Genomic DNA, 6393 nt, shown 5'->3' with positions numbered 1-6393 from the left:
GATCCCTTTTTAGCATGAAAAGGTTGTTGCATTCTAAAATATCACCTTGTATACACGGATTGACTATATTGACAATGCACCCCAACCATTGAAGAGTCAATTCTGCATCAGGGTTCATTCCTGAAACAGTGGAAGAAGCCCCTGTTTAACAGCCTTCTTCAAGGGCTACACCAATTATGGAAAAGGAGCAAAAGTGATGGTTTCGTATTCCTGTGGCGTAATGGTTGTTAAAGATTTCAGCCTGGGATCCAGAGTAAATTAAATTTTGTCTCATAAGGGCTTATTAAGCCATGTTACAAATCCTGTCATTTGTCGAACCACCAGGCGCAGACCTTGCAGTGCAGCTCTTTTGGATCCCCAATGATAACCAGCCTTAATGTGCCAGGCAGCTGTCTGCCGCCTCAGCTGGGGGCTACAGCTGACATTTGTCAGCTGCTGCACTGAGTCAGGAGATGTAGTTTTGAAAGCTGAATTTTACCAAGAGGTCCATGACGAGAAGGTACTTTTAAAAAATAATCTAGATTTCATTATTTCTTATGTGTGCAAACAAACTGACCACCTGCTAAAGCAGCGATAGGAGCAAAACAACATCCACTATCCACATTTGCCGAGGTTTGGCTGGTGGGAGGAAAGATCTCCCTCAGCAATACTCTCAGGGTCGAGGATATGTGGTCTCTCGCTTGTTCTTTAACCTGAGGTGATAAATGTCGAACCAAGCCACCAGTTACACAGTTACAGCCCAGCTGGGAGTCTGACAGTTTTATAGGGTTGTCTTCACCTCACAGAGCTACTGCTGATTTAAACTGGCTTGATTCTCTCGATGGTCTTGACATGCTCCATTTTTATTTTCTCCCTTGAACCGAGGGAGGGGCCACATCGTAACTCTAAGAGTCTGCAGCCATGCTAGCAGCTCTGCGAGGCCATGCAGTGCAGTGCTGTAGGCAAAATGTTCATTTAAGCACTTTAGTGTGGACGCCATAGATTGTATATAAAGATGGACGACATTATGACTTCCCATATGTGAAGCCAAAGCATCTCAAATGCCACCTGTTGACTAGCCGCAGTCATTCATCCCACCTCCTCCATGTTAGTGGATGGGATCAAAACAATCAAAGGTTTTTTCCCCAAAGATGGTTTCTGTCATTTTATTATTTGTTCTTGATGTTTGTTCAAATGCTCATTTCTGGTATTTGTGGTGGGGACATGAATATCTTGACTTTTCACTCACAATAACAAATGTCAACATTCATGTGGTGCGAGAGGAACAGTCAACGGAAATCTAATCGATTATGATTAATCCTCTGGGGGTCATGAAATTAAAGAGCAATCCATGTAAGAGGTGATGAGATTTTTCAGTCCGGACCAAAGTGACCAATCAAGTGACTGACATTCCCATCACTAGAAGCTGAAACCTCATGAAGCTGAGCCATAATTCAAAAAACGATAAAAATACATGGCTGACAATCTGCTAATAGGGACGTTTCTAAAAATTCCTCGAATACTGACTTTCATGTGACAGCGTAGAGAAACACTCCACCAGGCAGAGAATGTACGCAAGTCTTTCAGTCGCTCTCACTCTGCTCCTCTAATTAAACTGGATATGTCTCTGTCAGTCTCCTCCAGCTCTGACGGTTGAGGAGATAAAGTGGGAGATGGAAACTATTCCTGCACCCCCTCACCCCACATTCATGGAAACATATTCCCATGAACGTACACAACAACGCACTCACTCAAAGATGTATTATATATGAATACAAATATCCTTCTACACACACACACACAAGCATGTAATGATTTGCATACACAGACACACACACTCCCATCCCTCCTTCTGCCCTCACGCTATTTGTCTACATGCAGAGATCAGTGCAGTGTATTTGAGCATGAGTGGGCTGATGTGTCTGTGGCCTTATACATGCATGAGTAAGACTTTACAGTACGTGGCTTCAATACCCTACAGGCCCCGGCCATGGGTAGTAACACACTGACACAGTTACCAGACCAGACTAATTGGGTCTGTGACTATGTGCGTGTACATGTGTGCAGGAGAACAGTTATAAATGCGTGTGTGTGTGTGTACAGGCACATTAAGGGTATGTATTTATGTAGCACTTTTATGGGGACTTGTCTTCCTTATGGGGACAAAAAGACATGTTTTAAGGTTAAGGTGAGGACAAGGGTTAGTAGTTACTATGGTTTAGGTTATAAGTCTCCAAGAAATCAATGTAAGTCAATGTAATGTCCTCTGTAGTCATGGAGACACGACTCGGGGTGTGTGTGTGTGTGTGTGTGTGTGTGTATGTGTGTGGGTGTTACCCTTTCATGTATTTCCCGAGAATCCTGTATACAATACTGTCTGTTCTCCTTCACTGCCCTCTCATCTCTAAACCCTCTCAAAGGTGGATTTAAGATGTTGTGTGTGTGTGTGTTTGCTTGTGTGTTTGTGTTTGTGCACATACAACCATCTGCTTTAGTATGTTGTGTCCTGTCACGCATCGATAATGATCTCTCATGCTACATGATCACCTCTGTCCCTCTGCACCTTCTTACCTCTGCTCCTGTTCATCATCTCAAATTTCATAAATATATCCCCCCCTTGCCGGAGTAAAATACAAACTGTCAGATGTGTCAGAGTTTTCTGTGGAAGCGCTTGGCAGAGGATCACGCTCTCTCACAACCGTCTGACCCACTTTCACTCCTCACATCCCCACAGTTGAGATGCTGAGGGATATTTATGACTTAAATATACCAAAAAACGCAAACATTTAGCCGAGTCTGCAGTGTTGCACAGCACAGCAAAGTTGCCCTGTCACAAACAAACAATACGCTTCATCAAATCTGCAAATAAAAGCGTGCAAGTATACTGAAGATTGCACAAGTGTTCATCCCAATGAGCAAAAAAATTGAGTATGAAATTCAAGAAAAGACAGTCTCATCGTTAATCCAGTCTAAATCAGTCGGCCTGGGAGCGTGGATTTAATGAGTAAATTAGCGCGCTGCGGCATCCACGCTCATCTGTGCTCATGCCTGGGATCCATCCCATTTCGTAGCAGCTGCAAGCAGAGGAGCCGGAACAAAGATTGCATTTAAATATAACTAAATGTGTCCAACTTTTTCAGAATATTTCGTTTCCGTGTATGCATCGCAGTGAATGAGGGTATTGATGAGCCGCCGAGACAAAAAAGCATAGAGCACAAGAAGAAAGGATGGAAATTAAACCAGTTATGAAGAAAAGGAAGAAGATGAGAAGAAGAGAGGAGATGGATGTAGCGCACAGACGAAATAATGATCAAAAGTGTGATGCACGAAGTACGACATGGATGCATGGGCGAGAATTAAAGAGGGATGATGGAACAAATGAAGGGAAAGAAAAAAATTGAGGCAAAAGGGAAACAAGTGAGGAAGGAGTGGGAGGAACAAATAAGGGGATAAAGAAACAAATGTATGGCACAAGGAGGGACGAGAGAAATGAAGGGGATAGAATTACAGAGGAATGCAGGAGGGAATAAAAACGAGAGGCAAAAACAAAGAAAGAGCGGTGGGCGTTCAGATGAAGCGAACAGCAGGAAACAAAAAGTAATGAACGTGTATAAATGAAGGTGGGAAAAGCTAAATAAGATGAATGAAAGAAATAAGAAACATGAAGGAATCAGAAAAGAAAGAGAAATGGAAGCAATGTGGTTGCATGAATAGGGAAAGAGAAAACGTTTCAAGCGGCTTTATGGGCGAAAGAGAGAAATAAAAGAGCTGCCACTCTGCTGTGACTTCCAGTCGGGCCTGTGAATGGATCACTGGCTTCAGCACGATTCTCACTGACCTGCATAACAGCAACCAATTAACACGTTGTCACATCTGATGCCAACTTGATCCAGCACCAAGAGGTGGAGGGCGCTGATATCATGGTGATGGTGTGTGAGGGAGAGAGGAAGAGAGGGAGACGGAGGAGAACAGAAATGCAACTCCATTAGTGTGGATGTTTGCGGCCCCAGCGCAGCGACGGTAGGTGTTTCACTAATGAGGCCGATGCTTTGCACATTCCCGACGCATGACCCTCATTATTCGTCCCCGTGGATTTGAAGCTGCAGAAGTGATGTGCATTTATTCTGTGCGTGCTTAAAAAGACGGCAGGATTAAGGGAGCGGTATTTAAAAAACGGGTTCAGGAGGAGACCAAGCGTTTGGCCTTCCATTATTCATGTCTGGTGTCCCGGCGCCACGGAGACAGCCTGCAGAGAGGAAGGAGAGACGAGGAGGAAGAAGGACAATATGAAAAGACGAGGGGACAGAGGAGGTGTGGACGAGGTAAAAGAGGGTCAGAGAGACATATTGTCTTTTGATCTACTTCAGTGAAAAGGCTCATTACAAGCACAAAAATCTGCAGCTCCCACACACACACACCCACACACAGACACGAGTGAATACAAAACAATCTGTAGCCCACAGAGGCACGACTGACATTATAAAACCAGCAGTGATGGGCAGAGGCAGGTGAGACAGAGAACAGAAGAAGAGAGAGGATGAAAAGAAGTGAAACACTTTGGCGTTTTTCTGGCTCAACGCACTGAGGGCATTCCAGCATGGAGGATACTCTTTATACTCCACCTCCTCCAGGCCTCCGTCTGCCTTTCAGCTCACCACTTTGAGTCCCCCCCACCAACACCCTCTCCCCTTCTCTCTCTCTTATCCATTCACTTTCTCATCACCCCTTCCTCCCTCCCCTGCTGAGGATTTACACCCGCCTCCTCCAAATTCCACTTGCTTATTTTCATTTTGGGTCATTTCTTTCCCGGCGATGTTTATTCATGACGAGGTTCTGAGAGGGAGATAAGAAGCCAAGTGCTGAGCTGGCCCCAAGGGCTGAGAGGGCTCCGAGTCAGAGTGTGTGTGCACTGACTCACACACAGACACACACACACACACAACTCACATAAACACATCAAGAAAAGGCCCAAATGGTTTCTGTGTGTGCCCACAGAAACCCACACAAGCGCATGTGGTGCTCAGAGCTGCAAACACACATATGCTAACCCTCCCACATACACACAGGCCGTGTTTGGTTTCTCGTCACGTATGGAACTGATGTGTTTCTGTGAGTGAAACAACACCATTGTTATCAGATTGAAGCCGAGCTCGCTGCCTCCCTTTGCTGTTTCTGTTTGTCGAGGGAGGAAATCATTTTTTTTTAGATACGTCAGTACTAAAACATGCCTGACCCTCATCTGTCAGCAGTGTTTATCATGATATCATGGCACACACACCCCACAAGGGAGGCTGCGTTGGTTTTCCAAATCCACCCTCCCCTCCTACGCATGCTTGTTCGTATTTTTGCCTACTTGGGGTTTCTGTATTTGCTAGTGACAGGATTTGTAGTTACAATGGCCAGAGGGACCGGGGGATGGAAGTGGATGTGATGTACAGCAGGAGCAGGAGACGCAGAGAAAATGAAGCGTTTGTTTTCCCGAGTGAGGCTTAAAAATCCTCCTCATTCACGCTCACTGGATCCCAAATCTAATCAGCCACTTCCCATTTTCCACAGCGTTCTTCTAAGTCCTCAGACAATACACACCCATCAGAAACCCTGTCCGTGTCTCTCTTCTGCACCTTCTCCAAAACCTCCCCAAATCCTGAGAAGCTGCAGCGACTGAGCCGGAGCTTCTGTCTGGCTCAGAGGCGCCTGCCAGTTTGATCACAAAGGTTGAACTCTAATTACACTTGCAGGTTTTAATTCAGGTTCCACAGAGTTCAGGAGAGTTTGAATAGTTTGAATATCTGTTACTTGTCTCCACAGTGATGAGGATGTGCAGCATGTGGACAACAGAAGGCCCATAGACTCCCACATTAACAGCTAAGCTCATTTTCTCGTGAAGAGACGTCTGAACCTTTACTCTACATAACCCTATAACACTTGTTTCCACAGCAACTGTTGTTGTCCTTGATTTCTCAGAGAATAATTCATGGATCTTGATTAAAACAAAAATAATCTGGAAAGCTACTTACATTTATGAGTGTGTGCAAATTCAGATAAAACCCCAGATGTAGTGAATTCAAATGTGGTTTTGTAGACAGTTGGGCCTTGGTGGAGGTGTGAGCTGTATACTGAGTGCCATTCTGGTTCTTTTCTAATCTGCTAAACTACTGCAAGGCCCGTGAACTTACAACTGAGTGCAGTTAGGGTTTCATACACACACATGCACACAAATACAACTACTAATTAATTCATTTTTAATATCCAGTGAGATTTTAAACAAAATTCAGGGGTTTGGGCAGCAGCGGGATCTTAACATTCACCTTTTCATAAATCTAAGAACTTTTTCTTGCTCCAACCGTCACCAGTGAATTTACACATGCAGAAGATTCCTGGACTAACCAGAGAAGATATCTGCAACACGAGCAC

The sequence above is a fragment of the Paralichthys olivaceus genome, chromosome 12 (genome assembly GCF_024713975.1).
Source record: "Paralichthys olivaceus isolate ysfri-2021 chromosome 12, ASM2471397v2, whole genome shotgun sequence".
In the NCBI taxonomy this organism is placed as follows: domain Eukaryota; kingdom Metazoa; phylum Chordata; class Actinopteri; order Pleuronectiformes; family Paralichthyidae; genus Paralichthys; species Paralichthys olivaceus.
Note: the sequence above shows the minus strand (reverse complement) of the source record.